The sequence below is a fragment of the Acinonyx jubatus genome, chromosome D2, assembly GCF_027475565.1.
Source record: "Acinonyx jubatus isolate Ajub_Pintada_27869175 chromosome D2, VMU_Ajub_asm_v1.0, whole genome shotgun sequence".
NCBI classification, from domain to species: domain Eukaryota; kingdom Metazoa; phylum Chordata; class Mammalia; order Carnivora; family Felidae; genus Acinonyx; species Acinonyx jubatus.
The window spans coordinates 65,694,468-65,717,624 of record NC_069393.1 but is presented as its reverse complement, the minus strand read 5'-3'; positions in this window follow the sequence as shown (position 1 = coordinate 65,717,624).

Here is a 23,157-nt window from a genome sequence, read left to right as displayed (position 1 = left end):
GATTCCCTCTTCATTTTGAGACATATGTGTGACCTCTAAAAGTCCCTCAGAAACCATTTTCTTTAATGCATTATCAGAGAAGGAAATCTGTCAAATTAAAATCTGCGGGCGGAAGGGGGGCAGCCACCAATCAAGTGAAATCATTCTGTTGAACTTGAGCCAGGGAACCAAACTGGGGCAGTATCATTTCACTAACAAAATGGCCCGGCGGGCTGGAATCCCTGCCTGCAGACCTTCACACATCACCAACCCCTTGCTAATAAAACAGACCCTTTTATTGAGTTACTTCTTGGCACCCACTGACTGCTTTCCTTTCAGATTTTCTGTTGTCCATATTTCAATATCCCGCTTTTGCATTCTCCTCCTGCTCTTGTTAAAATACTGTTTCTTTTTTTTAAAAAAAGATCTCTTTTAATCAGATAGCTCCTGCTGGCATGAGCTGTCAGAGGTATTCATTTCAGTGGACTCTGGCCTTATGCTGCATTACCTTGGCAACAAGATTTAGAGGCAAAGGCCCTGCCTTGAACTTGTCAGAGTCTCCAAGACATGAACTCAGCACATATTACTCTCAAGCATATCAAGTTGTCATGCCAACCACTAACAATAAAACCCATCTCTCCCTTCTAGGGTTTTAATTCAATAACTTTCTGGATTGGCTCCTTCTGTAATTCAATTGGTCTGAAAATGTAATATATGAATGTGTGTGCACGTGCATGTGTGCATTTAGCCAGTCACTAATGGCCTTCCACTAAGTGACTGGAGATCAGAAATATAATTTAGGTCAAAAGTTCATCCAAACGCAAAGAAAAAAAACAGTAAACAGTGCTGGATTAACAAAAGAAGCCTGTAATTTTGGAAATCCTGACAAAGAGGCAACTAAATGCAATCTCAAGGGCCGACTTCTACCCTCAGATGTGACTTCCACTGCCATAGCTCTCCAGCATGCCTGATACCCAGGGTAGCCGCACCCCCATATGTATTTAGAACTCCTTTAATTGGTTTTGAATACATAAGCAACGTCAATTTCTTAAAAGCACTACTATTTTTATACTTACATTTCATTTTCCTTTAACCCGGAAGGCTTTGTGGGAACCTGTCTCCTTAGAAAGTTCCTTAATCCTCAAAGAACACTTAGACAAGGCATTGCATGGATCTGGGGGCTAGAAGTAACTGAGGGTCAAGGTTTCTCAAACTTACTTGTTTCCATACTTTCTTATCCTTGTGCCAACTCATTATTTTCACCTTTTAACTGACTTATTTAAGTGCATACATTTAGAAAGGTAACCTTATGTCATGGACCTGATATTCTGCTTTTTTTAGATTCTCTGCCACTGAAGACATGGGTATTTCTTAGCTTTCAATAACTAACACATAGAGGGATGGCGACGTGCTAGGCAGCATTGGAAATACTTTTCACATACTAGCTCATTTAATCCTGACCACTACCACCATAACCCATTGAAGCAGGTAACTGTTTTTACCATCTCAGTTTTATAGAGGCAGAAAAGAAGACCCAGAGAAGTTGGGCAGCGTGTATACAGCTCCACAGCTAGTAAATTTCAGGACTGAGGTTCGAACCTAGCAGTCTGGTTCCAGAGTCTCACTTCCATATCCTGCTTCGCTGGATTCTGACTGATGGTTTGAGCCTTTTTGCAGTTTTATGTAAGAAGCATCGATTGCCTAAAATTGCCAACTTCTTGGGGTGCCTGAATGGCTCAGTCGGTTGGGTGTGTGACTTGGGCTCAGGTCGTGATCTCACAGTTTGTGAGTTCGAGCCCTGTGTCAGACAAAATCACGAGCTTCTTGAAGGCAGGGACCATATCTAACACGTCTATATTTTCAGTATCTAGGTGAATGTTTTTTACATAACGGTTATTCAGAAATATGGTTAGGTTGTTCAAGAGTGATCTAAGAGAATCCTAGAATATCAAATCCAAGGTCACTTTGAAAATGTAGTTTTGTTTAAGTTGGAACAATAGAGGCTATCATCACCACCACCCACAGGTACACAAGGTCTTCTAGAGACCAGGCTCTTTGAGAACAGAGGCCATGATTCATGGTATGATGGATACTCCCCACTGACCCCACCGGAGATACTTTGTATCCTTTGCCACTATGCTTTGTCCAGGGCACATGACTTATAGACTGCACCAACTAGCTTGCCCTCTGGCTTTGTGTTGGTTGGGAGGCACTGGCAGAGGAATGAAGAAAAAGTGAGGGTATTTATCCCCTAGCTCATTCCTTGCCAAAGCACACTTTGGTAATGTTTGTTTCCCTTTGCTTTGCTACCAAAGACCACTGGTTCTGTTGAGCAGCTCTTGCTGGGATGGTGATAGGTTTCGGCTAGCGCTAGTGTGCTTCCCTATTCTTTCTTGGTATCCTATAACTGATCAATATTTTATCAATAGTCCCTCCAACAAATATATCATTTGTCTCCTCATGGGATTCTGGCTCTTACCCCTGTCGTCTGGCCCAGTGCTTCTCACATGAGAATCATCTACAGATCTTGTTAAAATGCAGATTCCGGTTCAGATGACTGAGGGGAGGGAGTTGAAATTCAGCATGTCAAACAAGCCCCCAAGTAAGTGGATGCTTCACAGGCCACACTTTCAGTAGCAGACATCAAGTAGGTGGCCTGTAGTTGTCTGATAGGCATCTTAAGTTGAATGCAAGAATGACTAAATGAATGGCTTGGATGCAGTATGGCATTTGTCAGTATGGGTGAAGGAAGCCATGCCCTTCCCACACCTATCTTGTAGCGTCTTACCCCTGAGGTCCCAGTGTGGCTGCAGGAGACCCACTGGATCACACCGTGAAGCTCATGGCTGGCCGGACATCCTTATTGCTGTCCTTCTCATTCCCACAGCTACCCTGGTGATCCTCATCATCCGTGGTGAATAGTGCTTATGAAAAACAGCAACGACCACAACTAACCTGCAAGCAATTGAGTTCACCCAGGTGAATATTTTTTTCTTCAGAGATAAAAGCGAAACTGACTTATTTTCAACATCAGAACTGATCCCCCCAAGGGACAATTCTTGCTGAGTGAAAGATGGTGGAGAAATGCATAGTTTGCCAAACAGTGAGTCTTATTTGCTCAGATTCTTCATAGTCTTGTACAAACAGGTTCCGTAGACAAAGGCGAAGTCAAACTCTAAGAGATCACTCAAAATAAGACCCAGCTCAAAGCAAAATATACTTAACTGTGCCTTTAGGCAGATCAAGCTGTCAGGAGATATGAATTCCCTTTTACATTTAGCTTAGCAACACACACTTTTTGAACACTTACTAAGTTCCAAACACTGTATCTCTTGGTAGGCCATGAGGGTGTGCACAGTAAAATCTTAGGAATTTCAGATCTGAATAAGGTGAATATTGTGATAATTCCAGCAGATGCTAATCTGCATTTGACTATTTCGCTGATGATGCAAAAGGATTTACTATGCCAGTTAATAGGTCAGTAGGTTTGCAAAACAGCTGCTTAAGAGAAAAAGTGATTTTCAGGAACTGTCAAGAATTTTAGAAAGGCACATTTAGGTTTTGGCCATGGAGTCACTGATTGATTACCAATGTTGACGGTTGTGCCAATTAAAAACGTTCTTCTAAATGCAGTATGACAGGGACACCTGGGTGGCTCAGTTGGCCGGACGACCGACTTCGGCTCAGGTCATGATCTCACGGTCTGTGAGTTTGAGTCCTTCATCAGGCTCTGTGCTGACAGCTCCAAGCCCAGAGCCTGCTTCGGATTCTGTGTCTCCCTCTCTCTCTGCCCCTCCCCCTCTCATGCCTCTGTCTCTCTCTCTCTCTCTCTCTCTCAAAAGTAAATAAACATTAAACATTTTTTTAAAAATGCAATATGCCATCCTAGATTATATCCTGGAATAGGAGACTGTGAAATCTGAATAAAGTGTCAAGTTTTATAGTATCAGTAATGGTAACAGTAATAGTTTATGGTAACAGAGACGTACCGGCATGAGCCTCTTAGTTCTGGCAAATGTACCACAAGAGTGTAAATCTGGGTGAAGAGTATTTGGGGACTCTGTGGACTATCTTTGCAACCTTTCCATAAATGTAAAATGATTCCCCAAAATGTAAAGTTTATTAAAAAAAATCTTGCACACTAACAAAATCTGATTCTCCAAGAACTCCCAGCAGCAGCAATAAAAACTATTTATTGAAACCATTCTCTGGGGGCGCCTGGGTGGCTCAGTCGGTTAAGCGTCCGACTTCGGCTCAGGTCACGATCTCCCGGTCCGTGAGTTCGAGCCCCGTGTCGGGCTCTGGGCTGATGGCTCAGAGCCTGGAGCCTGCTTCCGATTCTGTGTCTCCCTCTCTCTCTGCCCTTCCCCCATTCATGCTCTGTCTCTCTCTGTCTCAAAAATAAATAAATAAAGTCTAAAAAAGAAACCATTCTCTGTTCACAAAATGCCAAGTGCCCTACACGTGTGCTCACAACAATGTTATGAAGTAGGTATGGTGAGTTATTCTCATTTTACAGATAAGGAAAACGTGGTTCGCAGAGTGATTAAGCAACTGATGGGGTCAGGATGTGACAAGGTCTGGCTAATCCCAAAGCCTGGGCGTTCGGCAACCCCACAGCTATGTTGCCTCTCCTAGTTTGAGTTTCTCTGTAGAAAAGAGAGTTATCATTTAATTCACATTGGCACTGATCTTTCATTTGAGCTGATGAAACGTGAACCCACTTATTTTGTACTGTACCTTTAAGTAAACCAGAGTATTGTTTTGAAAGTAACCAAGTTTAACATGCCCCTCCCATGCTCATGCTCTGTCTCTCTCTGTGTCTCAAAATTAAATAAACGTTAAAAAAAATTTTTTTTAAATATGTAAAGAACTCATGCAACTCAATAGCAAAAACCTAAAAATTCCAATTTAAAAGCGGGCTGAGGTACAAAGTAGACATTTTTCTGAAGAAGACATCCAAATAGCAAGAGACACATGAAAAGATGCTCAATATCACTCATCATCAGAGAAATAGAAATCAAAACACACATATATCTCCACACAATGAGATATCACCTCACGCCTGTTAGAATGGCTGTCATCAAAAAGACAAGACAGCTCCTGGTAGGAGGTGTGCCAGGTGGAAAACAGTAAGGAAGTTCCTCGAAAAAAAAAAAAAATATATATATATATATATATAAAACTAGTATATAATCCAGCAATCCCTTTTATGGACACATATCTAAAGGAAATGACATCACTGCCTAGAAAAGATATGTGCACCCCATGCCCATTGCATTATTGTATTTGGTGGCCAAGACTTGGAAACAACTAAGTGTCTTTCAATGAACAAGTGGATAGAAAAAGTACTATATATATATACACACACACACACACACACACACACACACACGCACATGCATAAATACCATTCACAATGGAATATGATTCAGCCATAAAAAGGAAGGAAATATTGCCATTTGTGAGAACATGGATGGACTTTTATGGCATTGTGTTAAGTGAGGTAAATCAGACAGAGAAAACAAGTACTGTACAATCTTACTTATATGTGGAATTTAAAGAAACTGAACTCATAGATACAGAGAAGAGATTGGTGGTTGCCGGAGGTAGAGGTTGGGGAGTAGGGGAAATGGGTGAACATGGTTCAAAGGTATAAACTTCCAATCGTAAGATAAGTAAGTTTTGCGGATGTAATGTTCAGTGTGGTGATTGTAATTAACAATACCCTATTGTATATTTGAAAGTTGGTAAGAGATGAGATCTTAACAGTTCTCATCATGAGAAAAAAAATATAATTATGTGAGGTGGTAGATATTAAGTAAACTTATTGCAGTGATCATTTTGGAATGTAGATATATGTCAAATAATTATGTCTCATGCTATAAACTAATACAAAGTTATGTGTCCATTATAGCTCAACAAACTGGGGAAAAAATTCTGAAAAAGCATAACTTTGGGGTGATGGATTTCTGAAAATTCTTAGCAATCCAAAGCTTGGAGACCTTAACCTATGACTTGACCTTTCCCAGAAACAACAGTTCATTGCATGACAGTGAACAAAAGACACAAAGGAACCAAACACACTGAGAGATGTGGCATTAAACACCAATAGCTGCTAACAGCACACAAAAAAAGAGAAAAGTAGCCAGTAAGTCCCTGCTGATGGAAGCAACGCTATGAAATAGTCTTGACATACATGCCCCAACCCCCCACCCCCCAAAATCAAACCTGGATCTAACCAAGCCTTCAGATGTAATTTCCAATTTTTAGGAAATACAGGAATTAGGAAGGAAGGAGAGGAGTATGTTCCCCTATGCCTCAGCAATGCAATCAGCAAAATCCAGACTGAAGGAAACTCTGAAGGGAAGAAAGATGTTTCTTTGATAAACAAATTGGAAGGGAGAAAAATAGAAATGGAGGGAGATGCTATTGATTTTTCAAGAAAACCTATAACAATGTATGGATCTTATCTGGATTTTGACTCAAATCATCTGTTACAAGAAAGTATGACATCCATGAGACCATTGGCCATTTGAACAATTACTGGCTATTTGATGATGTTAAGGGATTACATGCTGAGATACTTAGAGATGAAATGATATGATATATTTGTTTCAAAAATATGGAGGGGAAATACAGGAATATGCAAGAAAATTGGCCCTGAATTGATAGTTCATTATGCTGTCTTTCTACTTAGTATATGTTTGAAATTCTCCATAAAAATCCAATCAAACAGGGGTGCCTGAGTGGCTCAGTTGGTTGAGAGTCCGACTTCAGCTCAGGTCGTGATCTCGTAGCCAGTGAGTTCGAGCCCCGCGTCGGGCTCTGTGCTGACAGCTCAGAGCCTGGAGCCTGTTTCAGATTCTGTGTCTCCCTCCCTCTCTGACCCTCCCCCGTTCAAACTCTGTCTCTCTCTTTGTCTCAAAAATAAATAAACGTTTAAAAAAAAAACCCCAATCAAACAAAAAATGAGAAGGGGTGCCTGGGTGGCTCAGTCGGTTGAGCGTCTGACTTCGGCTCAGGTCATGATCTCATGGCTCGTGAGTTCGAGCCCCGTGTTGGGCTCTGTGCTGACAGCTCAAGAGCCTGGAGCCTGCTTCTGCTTCTGTGTCTCCCTCTCTCTCTGCTCTTAACCCACTCACATTCTGTCTCTGTCTCTCTCAAAAATAAATAAACATTAAAAAAAATTTTTTTTTAATCAAAAAATGAGAAAAGAACAGATGCATTGCTTCTGTCATCGTTGTTTAAAAAGAATCTTACAATAGCTCACTTTTCCAGACTGCATAGGCCACTTCTTAAAACTTATTATTTCTTAATGTTTAATTATTTTTGAGAAAGAGGCAGGGGTGCAGAGAGAGAGAGGAAGACACAGAATCTGAAGCAGGCTCCAGGCTCTGAGCTGTCAGCACAGAGCCTGACGTGGGACTCGATCCCATGAATTGTGAGATCATGACCTGAGCCAAAGTTGGACCCTCAACCAACTGAGCCACACAGGCGCCCCTTAAAACTTACTTCAATAACACTTATCTAACTTTTAGTCTTTTCCCAGTGGACTCGCAGAAGGGACCCACTTTCCATTTCTTCCTATTTATAGGTAGGATTTGGATGGGCATAAAAAGAAAAGAAATGTCACTCCACACTGTTTCTCCCTCCCAGGTATTCAGAAAATGCCAACAAAGGACCAGAGGGCTGAATTTTCTTTTTGGTTACCAGGCAGTATTTCTTTGGCCAAGACCTTGCCTGCTGTGAGACTGGACCACATATGGTGCCCAGCTTCAACAACCATGCATGCTCACCACCTACCTCCTTTCTCCCTAGCAGCCATTGCTCCCCCCTTGCTGGGTCTGGTTTCTGCTGGTAACACTCTGCTGAGTTCTGCCTGAGTCTTCATTGATCTCCCAACTGCCAAAGTCAATGCACCCTTGCAACCCCTCCTTGGTGCTTTCTATTCATCATTTATTTAATCCTCTCTCTCTCTGAGGTTGCATTTCCCATCCTATCCTCAGTTTGGCCAAATGAGGAAACTGACTCAGAGACCTTAGTAACTTATCCAAATTCTTTGAGCTAGGAAAGGACAGAAGTAGGACTTTAGCCCAAAACTATTGAATTCTGAAATGTTTCTTTTTCTTCCTATTTAATAAATAGTTTAATGAATCATTATTACATCAATCTTTTATTATAAAATGTTGTGTTATAATACCATAATTATTAAATTATTATTGTTATTACTATTATGCCAGTGGCTTCAGTTTTCAGGTTTCATAGCTAGAAAAAAATTTAAAATATTTTGGGGCTCCAGTATAAGACTGCTAAATGTGTGTGTGTGTGTGTGTGTGTGTGTGTATGTGTGTGTGTAATCTTCAGGGCATTTTATTTTATTTATTTTATTTTTTTTCAGGGCATTTTAAAAATGCTCAGCTATAATATGTCATCACTATCATTTAATTTCAAAAAAAAAATTCTCCAAAGGTACTGATATGGAAGTATTACTTAACCAACATGGTTCAGTAATAAAAGCAAGATGCAGGATGCTACCTGCTGTATCAAAAGAGAATCTCTACAAAAATGATCTGTATTTGCTTGTGCATGCATAGAGCATTTCTTATTTTTTTATTTTTTATTTTTTTAAAGTTGATTTATTTTGAAAGAGAGAAAGAGACAGAACGTGAGCAAGTATGTGTCATGACCTGAGCCAAAATCATGAGTCAGACGCTTAACCGACCGAGCCACCCAGGTGGCCTGCATAGATAGCATTTCTTCAAGATATAAAGAAACCTGTAACAGTGGCTGCTTCTGGGTTTGGGAACCAGAATTTTGGGTAGAAGGAGACATCCCACATGGCCAACATGTACATTTTGAATTTTGTGCAAGGGACATTATGTATTAATATTCCAAAAATAAATAAATAAACACATAGAAATTAAGTCTCTCAAAGAAAACACCTTGTTTGTGCCTCCCCCCCTTCATATCTTGAAATCCTAACCCCTAAAGGTGATGGCATTAGGAGATGGGGCCTTTGGAGGTGCTTAAGTCATGAGAGTGAAGCCCTCAAGAATGGGATTAATGTTTTATCAAAGAGACTCCCTTGAGATCTCTAGCTTCTTTCCCCATGTGAGGAAATAGGGAGAAGGCACTGGCTCTGAATCAGGAAGTGGACTCTCACCAGAAGCGTACCATGCTGACACCTTGATTCCGGACTTTTCAGCCTCCAGAACTGGGCTCAATAAATTCCTGTTGTTGAGAAGCTACTCAGTCTGTGGTATTTTGTTACAGCAGCCCAGAGGAAGACAGATATATTTTAACATCTCTAGAAAGATATGGCTAACATAATCACAAAATAATTTCAACAAATTTAACCTTACCTTTATTTTTCTCCTTTTGACATGGTTTGGTGCAAACAATAGCCTTTGGGCTCACCTTCCAGTTCTCACTGTCTACTCCCTGGAAACGTATGGATGGGATGTCCTTGAAGCTTTCCTGTATCTACACTACTTTTGGAGGTCCCTTGTAGGTGCCCAAATTTCAAAACAATTTTCTCGGCGTTAGAGTATAAATAGGGGACTTGGACCCGGCTGCATGTGAACAGTTCTCATGCTGCTGCAAGTTCTTGAACTTGACTGCACTTCAGAATCACCTGGGTGGTTGGCTAGAATAGCACCTTCCTGGAGACTGTGTCTTAAGGTAGAGCTGGAAATCTGGATTCTAAATATGCATCCCGGGGATTCTGATGCACCAGGAACCACTTTTTGAGAAAAGAAATAGCCCAGGCTGCGTGCCCTTATGGACAGAGGATGATGACTGAGTTTTAATACTAATTCAAGCTTTTCCTAAAAATAAGAAAGAGCAGAGGCCCTTGGATCAGTGACAGTCAAAAGTCAAACAGAACAATCGCCCTCCCCTGCTACGCCAGAGGTCAAACAGGATGTGTCTCAGATGGAGTCGGCTGATGCAAACAGGATCTGGAGAGAAATAGCAATTTTTCCTCTTCACTCTGAACCTCCATCTGACCAGTTCCGGAAACAGTCCTGATTAGAGCATAATTGATTTGGACTTGTCGAGCGGAGCAGCCGGGCCTGCACGCGGCCTTCCCGTGCCGTGCAGGCTGTACAGGATCATCTGACTCTTCACTGCATTAAAAACAATATGATATGGCATGTGCTGCGTTTCTAACAATGTTTGCAAGCTAAGTAAGATTATGTAGTCAATGAGTGTGCCAACCGTACTTTAAAGAAACAGCAGGGCATTTCTATCCAGAACCCAATGGTAGCAAGCAAACTCAAGGCATTTTAGTTGCATAAATATGAACTCTGGTCACACAGGGTTTGGGGTCTTTTGCTGGTCAGGAAACGGTCAAGTATTACTTTCAAAGATGAATCAGTTCTGTTTAAACAAGGCGTTCTAAATACTTTTCTTTTTTTTTCCCCCATTGCATGCATCATAGAGTTACTATAATTCAAATTAATTGGGGATTGAAAAGACAAACCAAATAAACAACAACACCAAAAAAACTCCATGGTACCAGAAGGCTGGGAGGAAATGAGTTGAGTCAGGGAAGAATTCCCGTGGGGATTTTTTTGGTCAGTGTGTTAGGCTCCTTACTTTCAAGAAGTTGTTTCCTCTTTTTTGCCCCAGTCTGTCAAGACCCCATTGAACTGCAGATGGGCCAACAGCCAACCAAGTGATAACTGCTATTCTGTAGCATCTCTTAGATCTGCACTACAAATTCTACTCCTTGAATTTACCGTTTCCTAAGATTAAGTTTACAGAATCCAGTCATCCAGGGAAGTGAGAATACCGTAGTACGATACGCATGTTACCTGTGAATTTGCAGGACGGCATAGGCATTCTGCAGTGAGATACCCAGAGATATGTTTATTTCATAGCTTCAAATGGAGCTTAATTTTGTCAGTGTACCTTTTCATTTTGTTCTATGTAGACCCGAAACCAATGTTTAAAAAAAAAAAAAGAACATATTCTATTAGATCTTAGTTTGGATTTTTTTATGATACAAAATAAGCATGTCTTTGACCACTTTTTAAAAAAAGTTTCTTTATTTTTCAGAGAGAGAGAGCACGTGTGATCAGGAGAGGGGCAGAGAGACAGAAATACACAGAATCAGAAGCAGGTTCCCGGCTCTGAGCTGTCAGCACAGAACCTGACGCGGGGCTCGAACTCAAAAACCATGAGATCATGACCTGAGCCAAAGTCGGACACTGAACCAACTGAGCCACCCAGGAACCCCTGTCTTTCAGCCTTTATTTACATCTTTGGATTATGGGAAATTTCGGGAATCGTATATAAAAGAAGAGAAAATAATATAATGCTTTCCAAGTTTAAATAATTATCAATTTTATGGCTAATCCCCAGCTTCATCCCTGGATTATTTTGAAGCAAATCCACATCGTATCATTTCATCTGTAAATGTTTAGTATGTAGTTTTAAAAGATAAAGATCCTTTTAAAAACAAACACAATACCATTATCAGACTTTAAAAATGAACGTCACTCTTTAATATCAAATAGTACTATCAAATAGTCTTCTGATTTTTAAGCAGTTATCTTACAGATTTAATCATACTGATGAAAATCTAACTCCTGCATTGCTACTGGAGCTGTGTGATCGCCCCCCCCCACCCCCCACCCAATGCCCCAAGGCAGGGATGCTTCAGAATCTGATGCACAAAAGTTCTTTCAAGGACTTGAGATTGAACTCATGTGTCAAAACCTCCCCGGCTGTGGAGACCGGGTTGGATTCTCCAATGCTGTTGACTTTGGTCTGGATGTTTATCCATTCATTTTTCAGACCTCCAGTCGCTTGTTTATCTTGGCCATCCCTTTCCAGCCGGAGACTTCCCACACCCTGCCATCTGGCACCCTCTCTGGTTTCGTTCCCACAGCCCCAGCCCTGAGCAGAAACTCAGCGGAAGTCCAGATTCCGCAAAAGGTCCCAAGTGCTAGGCCCGTGCTTCTGTACCCTAGTCCGCCTGCATGAAAGAAGGGGCAAAAGGCATTTCTGGAGAGCATTCTCAAGGTTCATTACCAAAAGAGTACAACTCTTTTTATTATCAGTTGATAGAGTCATAGTCAATACATATCTCAGTGCCTCGGTTATCTCATTTTGATAAGCTTAGAAATCAAGATAGAATGGTACCTGGTGGTTCTTTTTTAAAAAAATTCATTCTATCACTGAATATTAAACTTGTGTCCTTATATCTATAAATCGCTATAGTCAAGAGAGCAAATTTTTTAGTGATGGGGACTTACAATTTCATTAGATCAACAGAGCATTTTTGATGGTAAAGAAAATTTTTAGTTAATCCCATGCAAACTGAAGCAGTTGGGTTGCTGATTTCTGGCAAATAAGTCTACTCACCATTTCCTAAAATTGCCTCCCACTTTCCTCCTCTCTTGGGAATTGTCCCTGGCTCCTCAAATTGATCAGTCCTTGAAGACTCTATTGACAACCCAGGCCAAAGAGCTAGCTCTCCTTTCCAAGCTTCAACAAGAGTGACACTCTCTCCACCACCAAGATGTCTTCAACAATACCTGAAAACTTAACTGTGTGCTGGGCATTGTGCTTTGCCCTTCATGTATTATCTTATTTACCTCCAGTGTATTTTCTCAATCAAACCGTTACAGGAGGAAAGAAATCATTTTACGAATGAGGAACATCAGGAAAGATAAGGTAAACATCCAGTATCACGGGAACAGTAAATGACAGAACTGGGTTATATGGCTTAGAGGACCTTCCCTTGATTTTTAATCCTTGCTTTAAAAAAAAAAAATCATATTCCACTTTGTGCTACCCACAATATGTTTATGCATATATGTCCTCTCCTTGACATTGTCTATGTATTTAGCACAGTATCTGGCAAATGTAGGTGCTTGATGCTTGATCAATGTTAGCTGTTATTATTGTTGTTATTACCAACAATTATTTATCATGTGGTCTAGAACGTTCTCATTTCCATGCTGAGAGCTGCTGGAGCTGCAGAAGTATGACTGTTGGGCCTTATATTGTCGCCAGATGTAGCAAACAAAAATATGGATGCAATACTTGGGACATACTTATACTAAGAAGGTATTTGTCGCTTCTCTGAAATTCAAATTTAACTGGGCAGCCTGTATTTTATCTGGCAATCCTAGCCGAGGGGCTTAAGAGCAATCATGAACAATGACCACAGCACTATGGAGCAAGAAGAGTGCTCCCTGCTAAGCCATCTGGTGCTGATTAGCGGTGTTGCAGGAGTTCTGGGAAGGGAGGGCTCAGTGGGTGCTGGGCAGCCAGAGAGGGCTTCATGGAGGAGATGGGGTTCTTAAATCGGGCAGACTGGGGATTTTAAAGGCTTCTAGAAAAGCCATAGAAAGGATTAATGGAAGCAGCAATAGACAATGTGGCTTTGAAAATGTGCTTGTTATGGAAATAAATTCAAAGAACAGAATTGGAAGAAAGAAAGGAATACCCCTTTAAGTTGTTTTTGAAAGGATGCAAGACAGTGAATTGTTCACAACATGAATCCCGTTTGGTCCAAACAGCATAGCTCTTACAAGGCCAGAGATGCCCACATTCCTGGTCTCTTGTTAGGTAGGCAGAGATCTAAATTCTGAGGCCCACTGGACTCCAGAGAAAAGTGGTTGAGATGTGTTGAGGAATGGGATAAGTCTGAGCTTGGCTGGGGAGAAAAAAAATGGAGCATAACTGCTCTCTTGGAGAGATGCTCCCTCATAAGCAAAGGTGTGACACTATCCCCTCATGCAGAGACATTAGGTCATAAACATCTGGATGGTGCACTGAACAGGGGCAGAGCATTTAGTCAGTCTTTTGTATCAGGCACTGTAAACACATCATTTAATTTTCATAAGAGTCCTACTTTATGTTGTAATCTCCATTCTATAGAGGAGGAAACAGGTTCGGAAGCTCAGGTAGTCCACTGCAGATGATGCAACTAGCAAGTGGGACAGACAGGGTTCAAATTTGGGGTCTGCTAGGGGCTCCTGGTGGCTTAGTCAGTTAAGCCTCCGACTTCAGCTCAGGTCACGATGGCGCAGTCTGTGGATTCGAGCCCCGCGTTGGGCTCTGTGCTGATAGCTCAGAGCCTGGAGCTTGCTTCAGATTCTGTGTCTCCCTCTCTCTCTGCTCCTCCCCTGCTTGTGCTCCCTCTCTCTCTCTCTCTCAAAAATAAATAAACCTTAAAAAAATTGAATCTGCGGGGCGCCTGGGTGGCTCAGTCTGTTGGGTGTCCAACTTCGGCTCAGGTCATGATCTTGCGGTCCGTGAGTTCGAGCCCTGCATCGGGCTCTGGGCTGACAGCTCAGAGCCTGGAGCCTGTTTCAGATTCTGTGTCTCCCTCTCTCTGCCCCTCCCCTGCTCATGCTCTGTCTCTTTCTGTCTCAAAAATAAATAAATGTTAAAAAAAATTTTTTTAAAAATTGAATCTGCTAGATTTCTTCTTTTTTTCTTTGCCTTTTCAAGTTTTTATTTTTATACATTTTTTTGTATTAACAAGAAAAGCATAATTACCATGAATTACAAAGGACTAAAGCAGGACTAGAATAATGAATGAACCACTTCAGCCTGGAAAGCAGATACTCTCGATATTAATGTTATAATACAAGATCATTCAAGTATTTCACATTTCTCTGTCCTTTTAAAAAAAATTTAATGTTTATTTATTTTTGAGAGAGAGAGAGAGACAGAGACAGAGACAGAGTGCGAGCAGGGGAGGGGCAGAGAGAGAGGGAGACACAGAATCTGAAGCAGATTCCAGGCTCCGAGCTGTCAGCACAGAGTCTGTTGTGGGGCTCGAACCCACAAACCATGAGATCATGACCTGAGCCAAAGTCAGATGCTTAACCGACTGAGCCACCCAGGTGTCCCCATTTTTTGTCCTCTTAATTATCCTAGCACACGGTAAAGATAATGTTGTATGAGCATAAGGTAAAACCTTCTCCATAAAGCCAGATGACAAGTTTTCCTCTCCAGGGAGCAATGGGCTGTAAGTTCTGATCTTCTTTGCCTCCTTCAGCCATCAATATGGCTGAAGGAGAGGGTAGGGGCTGGGGCCAATAAATCCAGGGACCCTTCCACGCAGGATATACTTTGGGGTCCCACTCAGGAGGGCGCCAGATGATCCAGACTGTCGTACCCAGACTTTTTGGCAAAAAACCCCACCCCCACCTGCCTTTGCTAGTCATCGTCTTTGCTCCTCCTCCCCACTTCCAGAACCTTCTCAGCAGCTTACTTTCTTTTGTAAAATCAATCATCAGGAAAGCGGGGGTGGGGGGGTGCGGGGAAGAGGTTCAATGGAACGAAACAAAAACATAACAACTTTGACATGGGGGCTTGGCACCTGGACCTGAGCCCTGGGGGTCCAGGCTGGGGCAGGGCCAGGCAGCCCTCTCTACTGGTAGTGTATCTGCTCCCAGGTTCAGGAGAAGGTGGAAGAAACCCGCCCCTTAGCAAGGCTGAGGCATGTAGACCTTGCGATGTTTGATGCCCAAAGATCGTCCCAGTATAAACCAATCGTGGAAGGGTACAGGATGGGCAGAAGGGTTTGGGCAGGCTGCAGCTTTGTGTCTCAGGTCTTGGACCCCCACAGGAGGGTGGTGGGTGTGAAGCAGCAAGCCCTGAGGGCTCTGGGATGGCGGTCCCAAATTCAAGGGTCTTCAGAAAGCGAAGAAGTAAACTACTCTTTGCAACATTAACGCCTAACATGTTACAAAGCATGAAAGAAAAAAAAAAAGTCCTCCCCCCACCACACCCCATCCTCAGCCTAGGTTGAGACGAAGTCCTGCCTCCCCACCTCAAAGGGCTTCCTCTCTCTGGGGTGTCTGTGGGAGGATCAGGGAGGAGTAGACTCTTACAGCCTTTCCCCACACCTCCAAGGCTTCCTTGTGCCCCCAAACCCAGCAGAGGACAAACATTGAGGCTCTTGGACGCTTCTTTGTGTCTGCTAAATTTCAAATCCTGTTTCCTTTCTCCTCCACCACTCTGACATGAGTCAGTTCTCTGCGGGTCATTTTTAAGGAAATGCACCTATTGTCCTCCGATTAAGGGACAATGCGTATGTTTTCATCCCTGGCGATGGCTTTCTTTTGGCTCAGATTGGCAACCGGAATATCCCAACAATGGCGTGCCTTCGTGGCTCTGCTTGTGTTCTGGGGAGCGAGAAATCCCCCCCTGGTGCCCTCACCCAGATACCTTAGGCATCTTTTGCTGGAACCCTGCAGGAGTCCTCAGCACCACCAAAGCCCCCTGAGAGGCCTCGGTCTGAGTTAGTGACTCCGGAGGCCTCACCTCCCCCCTAGGCCCTCTGTCTGTGGTGTCTCCACCAAAGAAAAGGAGAGGAATAAAAATGCACCTAATTAAAATAACTTCCCAGGTGCAGGGAACAAAATCCAGGCAGATTACAGGTCAGGGCAGGCTAGCCACTAGCTTTTGCAGATGTCTAAAAAGAGTCCACTTACTATACAGAGGAGAGGGAGAGACTGTTCCAACCATAAAGAGCCAAATGTTGAAGTTGAAGGGCTATGAAAACAATCTAATTTATTGGAACATGTTTTTCTAGCAGCTTTGGGGTAGAGCTGTGATTGCCTCCTGCAGGGATTTGTGACCTCATCCTTTCTCCTCCATCCTCCCCCACCGTAACTGTAGGGTTTTCCCGTTATAACCTAACATATGGTTTGCAGCAGGAAGTGCGAAATCCCAGGAATGAGGAGAGGCTCAGGTTTCAGACTGGAGAGAGACTCAGGTGAGCTACAAGGAAGGGCCTTTGTTTCCTATGAAAACAGTTGAAAAGAGAGTTCTTAGTGACCCCTTGGTTTGGAATGAGGTAATTAATTCTCCAGAAACTCCCTCCAGTTTCCCGGGCAACAAAAATCAATGTTTTGTTGACGGAAAAACTAGGAATAATAAATTGGTTTAAATTACAAATTTTCTTTTTTTCTTTCTTCTTTTAGATAGTGATTTCCTTCCTACCAACCCAAAATATAAAACAAAGGAAAAAGTAAATAAGAAACTCAAACAACACACACACACACACACACACACACACACACACACACACATCCTAACTCACTCTTTACTCTTTGATTCACCCTCACTCTTTTTTTTTTTAATTTTTTTTAACGTTTATTTATTTTTGAGACAGAGAGAGACAGAGCATGAACAGGGGAGGGTCAGAGAGAGGGAGACACAGAATCCGAAACAGGCTCCAGGCTCTGAGCTATCAGCACAGAGCCCGACGCGGGGCTCAAACTCACAAACCAAGAGATCATGACCTAGCCAAAGTCGGACGCTTAACCGACTGAGCCACCCAGGCGCCCCTCACGCTCACTCTTTTTAAAAATTCTAAGTTTAGGGGCACCTGGGTGGCTCAGTCGGTTGGGCTGCTGACTTTGGCTCAGGTCATGATCTCACAGTTCGAGGGCTCGAGCCCTGCTTCGGGCTCTGTGCTGACAGCTCAGAGCCTGGAGACTGCTTCGGATTCTGTTGTCTCCCTCTCTCTCTCTGCCCCTCCCCCGTTCGCTCTCTGTCTTTGTCTTTCTCTCTCTCTCTCAAAATAATAAACAGTAAAATTTTTTTTAAATTCTAAGTTTAGTTCTATGTAAACATTATTATGCTCAAGAAGATAGGGAATGAGAAAGGTGGATCAAATCCCATGCATAATTATACACAGAACAAGAAAATCTTTGGATAGTCTTCAGGCCAAAGACTCTCACTCTGAGTGGGGTGATGGTAAGTTCAGCAAATCAGAATTCCTGGGGGTGTCAGAGGGAGGGAACCGGTATGAGCTTTTTGTGTATCAAAAAGCATTGCGGATTAAAAAAAAATAAAAAGACCGATGAATTGGTTTTAGGCTGCTGAGGCTTTTTTTCCATTTCAAAATCAACTAAGTAAAGTTTTGCTTTGTAATGACCAATTTGAAAGCTATGTAAATGGCGCGGTCTTCTTGGAAATCCTATTCAGGGCACTTTCTGAACTCCTGGTTGACATCGCAGCCTATTCTACCCCTTTGCTTCTCATGGTCTGAGAACATAGACTCCAGAACCAAACTGCCTGGGGTTTGCCCTGGCTCTCCCACCTTCCGTATCTCATCAAATTTAAGATGTATTGACTATAAGACACATCACTGTTTTAAGCATCACTAAGAAAGAAAGAAAAAAAAGCGCCCAATTAAATTAGAACGCAATGCTAATGTGCCATCAATTGTAGGGCACATCCTAATTTCAGTAGTGCTGACATGTGACAAAAATTTTAGAATTGATGAACTATGTGTCTTGTTTAGGGAATTTAACCTCCTAACTTAAACTTTCTCTGTGTCACTGTCACAGTTAAAAGATGAGAATAATAATGGTATCTACCTCAGAGGGGGTTTGTGAGGATTCAATGAGTTAATTAATGTAAAATGCCCAGAACATTCCTTGGCACGGAATGAGCACTGAATTAACCCTAATTATTATTCAACATATACCACTCAAATTGACAAATACTTGCTCCAGTGCAGTGTGGAAGTTTTCGTGGTTGTTATCGCTGCTAGGGGAAAAGCCAGCATGGTAACACCCACACGCTGCAAACTGTGATTTTGCAGAAATAAAAGCAAGCCAGATTGGGAGGATGGTAAGCGGATCGTTTCTCTCTGCCTTGGTCTCTGAGTGATTTTTTCAAGTATACCCTGGTTTCCCACAGAAAAGTGCCTGGCTTGCCTGATAATTATTCTGTTGTGGAAAGGGCTTTTGCATTCATGATGCTCTTGTGGATTATTTCTGCCAAATTTTTCGTTGCTCTGAGCACTTCCTGGAGGCACCACAGCCATTGGAGGACTCTGACCTCAGAGGAATGCCAGGCAGGGTTTGATGCAAACAATCCATGCTGTGCATGGGCCAGATGGTTCCACACAGCAAGCACTGTTATTTCATTCACAAAAAGACAGAAATAATTTGATTTTGCCATTTTAGCCCCAACAAACGGAAAAGTGAACAGCCCTATCTTGACGAGCAGGTCCATGTTGATGAAACTCATTTTTTGCAAATAGATGAACATAGGTGCAAATGAGAATTCTCAGAGTAATTGCTGCTTCGCTGAGGTTGACTCAGAATTAAAACCCAGAAGGGCAAAGCTCCAAGTCCACATATGTTTTCCAGACTCTTGGAAACTCTTGCATTTTGTTGTTGTCCTTAGCCTCTGCTATCCCTAACTTCCTCCTGAAGTTATTGAAGAACGAGGTATTTGGATGATTAGAATGTGATCTAGCTGGCTCTGATTTAAAGGCGTATGTCTGTTTTTACACCCAACCAAGTCGGATCAAAAAAGAAACTGTGTGGGTGTTGGCACTGGGGCTCAGGATGCCTAGCTCTAGAGTTCGAGAAAAAGCATTGGACTGGGGTTTAGGAGACCTAAGTCCTTGCCTCTTTTTTGGGATGACCCAAGGGTCACTCTTCATCACTGTCTGGGTTTCAGATTCCTCATTTATAGTCTCTCCTAGTCTGAAATCTCGATGGTGTAAGGAACTTAGTAAACATCTGGTTCTGTTGGGTGTCATTAAACACAATGCAATGGTTAATTTTGTGTGTCGGCTGGCTAGGCCATGGTGCCCAAGTGTTTGGTCAAACACTAATCTAGACGTTGTTGGGAGGGTACTTTGTAGACATGGTTAACACAATCAGTTGACTTTAAATAAGACAGATTACTCTCCATGATGTGGGTGGACCTCATTTAATCTCTTGGAGGTCTTAAAGGCAAAGACCAAGGTTTCCTGGAGAAGAAGGAATTCTTCTATGTTACAAGACTGTAACATAGAAATGCTGCCCGAGTTGAGATCCTGTTGGCCTGCCCTACATATTTCGCACTCAAGCCTGCAGTACTAGCTCTTGCTTGAATTTCCAGCCTGCTGGCTTTCTCTACAGATTCCAGTGTTGCCAACCCCTACAATTGCATGAGCCAGTTTCTGAAAATAAATCTCTCTTTCTTCTCTCTCTCTCTCTCATTATATACATAGTACTTGCTGGACCATTTGCCCTGACTTACTTTGCACTTGACCTCCCTACCTGACCTTCTCAGGTTCTGACTTATTTTTTTACACATGAACTTGCCTCACCCATCACCTCTACATGTCTAGCTTCAACCCGTGTTTTTCTCTCAGATGACCCTAATTTAAATGTTTCTTTTGGCATAGCTAGTGTTTATTTCCCTGAGTCAAACTTCCTCTGATCTGCCCCCAATCTTGAGACCTCATCAATTGACCCTGAGGGACCTGGACGCATATGACTGAGCTCAGATATACGACTGTCCACACACTCAGAGCCTCCAGGGCTTCTGCCTTTTGTGCTTCACTGGCGTATAGCATTCTTGCCCTACATACTTCCTCAGAAATCACATTTTTTGCACGGTGCTTCCATACTTTTACAAAGGGTTAAAAAGCATCCGGATGCATCTCCATCTCCTGGGTGATGTATTTCTTATTCATGTCACAGGAGATATGTGGTTATAGGAGTACATGTTTGTTAATTAAAAAGGAGTGTGTGTAATTATTTTTCACTTAGTCACAAGGGACATTCTAAAGAGTAAGTATGGTTGTATGTGTGTATGTGCATGTGTAAAATTATTTTGCAGCAAATGTTTGCAAAGCTCTTAGAGATCCATGGAGGGAGGTTGCTTGGGCAATGCCAAGAATTATTAGAAATACAGATTTTGCTAACCTACTCTAGAAGACTCTTGTCATATAACAAGCGTTTCCCTTAATAAGGGGCACCTCACAGGAAGTTCAGGGAGTATTGTGACTTCAGTGCACTGCCCATCTGTCAAGGTCTGAAGAATCCTATATATGGTCTTCCTGTCTGCTGTGTGTTGAGGACAGTTAGATATTTTGCTCTTCCTCGTACTCTAGTGGAATTAGGCTGTGTTCGTGTTATATAACACCACCGTCTCACTCTGTAATGAGCAACATCTAAGGAGGAGGCAGCAGGGAGAACAAAGCCACCTGCCCTTTGCCAACCCCTCCATGCTCTGCCAGTGCACCTGCAGAGAACTCTGAGGGCTTGTCCTGGAAGAGAGACTGCTTATTATGTTTCATTGTGTAGATGACACAGGGCCTTTCCAGACAGGCCGGACTAAAAAATCTCTGCTTTGTTTCTTGGCCAGGTTTTATCCAAGGTCTCCTAGGGATGAGGGATGATTAAACAGCTGCCTTGCTGAACCCCTGCCTTTCACATTCACCTGCTTTGAGAAATTCGATCACTCAGAGACATGAAACATTCAAAGGAAGCTCCCAGTGATCAGTGATTCAATAGGTTCAGGGCTAAACTGGGAAAGCGTCACATGTTGGTTACGCCTCAGTAGCACTTGTCCACAGTTCAAGTCTGACCCATTGGTGTGCAAAGTCAGACTGAAGTTTTGTTATTCCTCTTAAACATAAGATAAGCATCACTTTCTAGCCCACTCCCTGCCACTGCTGGGGTGGGAGAGGTTATCAGTTAGGGCCCTTTCTGTTGAGACAGAAACACGGTTCAAATTGGTTTAAGTGAAAAAGGAAATGTATTTGATCAACTAACCAAAAAGTCCAAGGCTGGGCTGGCTTCCTGGCTCAAATTAGGTCAACAGGACTTGGTTTCTCTCCATCTCTAGGCTCTGCCTTCTGTTTGATTGGCTTATTTTCAGCGGTCATGTGGTGGGCCCCAGCAGTTCCAGACTCCCCCTTGTGGTGGCAAGGTGGCGCGATAGTTCTGGCCTCCACAATATAAAGCTGGGGTCAGTAAACTTTTCCTGTGAAAGTGCCAAATAGGAAATACTTTAGGTATTGTAGGCCATATAGTTTCAGTTGCAGATACTCAACACTGCTGTTAGTGTGTGGAAGCAGCCTTAGACGATATGTAAATAAATGAGCGTGGCTATGTTCCAATAAAATTTTATTTAAAAAACAGGCAATGGGCTGGATTTGGCTTGAGAGCTATATAGGTTGTAGATCCCTGGAACTACAGAGTGGTTATTGGAAAAATGGCTGCTCAGGAGGGGAGCTAACATGGTGACGTCATAGGAGGACGGTAGGCTCATCTCGTCCCTGCAACACAGCTAGATAAGTGTCAAATCATTCTGAATACCCAAGAAATCCACCTGAAGACTTAACAGAACACATTCACAACTAGAGGGAGAGAAGAGGCTGCACTGAGGAAGGTAGGAAGTGTGGAGACGTTTAGGGGAGAAGTAGAAAATGGCTGCTCAGCCAGGGACTAATTTCCCAGCTTCCGTGTAATTGAGTATGGCCACATGACTGAGTTCTAGCCAATAGAAGTTATGTGGAGCATTTCTGGGTCGAACCTTTCAATAAGCAGGTGTGCCCCTTTACTGTCTCTTTACCTTCTGAGACTGGTTGCATATGATGAGGAAGTTCTAGGAGGGGCAGAGCCACAGGACAAAAGAATCTGATTCCTGAATCACTGGCACTGCGTGCCAGGGAGTTACCCAACAAACAGGAACAATTGCCTCAGACTGTTGTGTGAGTGGAAATACATTTCTGTGGTGCTCAAGTCATTATACATTTTGGGTCTATTTTTAACAGCAGTTTACCTGCCTTAAGTAATACAGAAATTAGTGTCAGAGAGGGAGTGCTAATGTAAGAAACACCTAAAACAGGTGGCATTTACTTAGTAGTTGTGCCATGAGAAAGAAGACAATAGAGCAGGCTGCAAAAATGGGGACCCATGTTATGCAGTGGCAAAATACTTGTTAAAACTGTCGCCCACAATCATTTGGAAGGCAGACCAAGATGGGCCCGTAGCTCTAGGGGGAGCCATTAGAAAGAGACAGAGTGTTAGCGCATGTTAGAGTTGAGCTCCTTTCTACTTACAACAAGTTGCGCTGCTAGAAAAATGTGGTCCCTGGCAATAATTGACCAGTTTATAAGCAGAAATGAAAGAAAAGGAAGACAGCCCCCAGATCTGGAAAAGTGTATTGATTCTAGATCCCAAATGGAAAGAAATAAGACTAAAGAAAAAAAAATCCTAGACTTAGGACAAAAACTCATTAAGAATTCTCAGTTAAATATGGGGCACCTGGGTGGCTCAGTCAGTTAAGTGTCTGACTCTTGGTTTTGGCTTAGGTCTTGATCTTGTGGTTCATAGGATTGAGCTCCATGTCGGGCTGGTGCTGTGGCGTGGAGACTGCTTGGGATTCTCTCCCTCC